The 839-nt window shown below is 31.5% G+C and overlaps 1 pseudogene; it reads right to left on the reverse strand.

Annotated features, from left to right (window-relative positions):
- Window positions 1–265: 265 nt before the first annotated feature.
- On the reverse strand, window positions 266–374 carry LOC116857180 (annotated as a pseudogene).
- Window positions 375–839: the final 465 nt, after the last annotated feature.

Consider the following 839-nt stretch of genomic DNA (forward strand, 5'->3'; position numbering starts at 1 on the left):
GGATTATTTAGTGTTAATAAGTTCATACTTGAAATGTACTTAAAATAGCAACTGTTATATAAGTGTCATAATAGTTATTACATATTTTTTTATAATATCCCAAGGTGATCTTTCAAGAAATCTTAATTATTTGGGTTCTTTTTAAATTTTTAAATTAAATTCCAGTTAGTAAACATACAGTATAATATTAGTGCAATATAGTGATTCAACACTTCCATATATCTCTCTGCTCATCACAAGTTCACTCCTTAATCCCCATCACCTATAAAAACAATGGTTAGCAATGTCTTAACTGTATGCGTGTTGTCAGGCCCAAGAGTCTCTTCCATCCTTGTAAAGCGGAGTGCTAACCTTTCTCTCTTTCCATATAACATAAAATCTTACTAGAACACTAGATGCATCATTTTATTTCAAAGCGATTTCTAATGGTTCAAATACCTAAAACAACAACAAAGTAAATAGGCATATGCTCTTCAGAGCCAAGGTCACTTACCACAAAGCAGACTCAAGAAATACTTACTTTACATATTCACTAGCTAGCTGACCTAAAAAAGATAATTTTAAAGGTTTTGTTGTTGAAATTAGAAAATTAAAACCATGGCAGTGGAATGTTTGTGAAGACTTTTGTTTCATTTTCTGCTAAATGAAAATAACTTTCAAAACGTTAAGTGGAATGCTTTTATTTGTTTCCTGTCACACATTCTAAATGGCCTTTAAAAGTCAGGAGCTGTTACTCAAGAATAATGGGGTATATTATTCTCTCAATGCACATGTAAATCTCCAATTAACACTAATGGGATTTGTGGCAATGAAACAAAAGGGAAACTTACATCAGTGTC

This window comes from Lontra canadensis, unplaced genomic scaffold (assembly GCF_010015895.1).
Source record: "Lontra canadensis isolate GAN:19392208 unplaced genomic scaffold, GSC_riverotter_1.0 scaffold119, whole genome shotgun sequence".
In the NCBI taxonomy this organism is placed as follows: Eukaryota; Metazoa; Chordata; class Mammalia; order Carnivora; family Mustelidae; genus Lontra; species Lontra canadensis.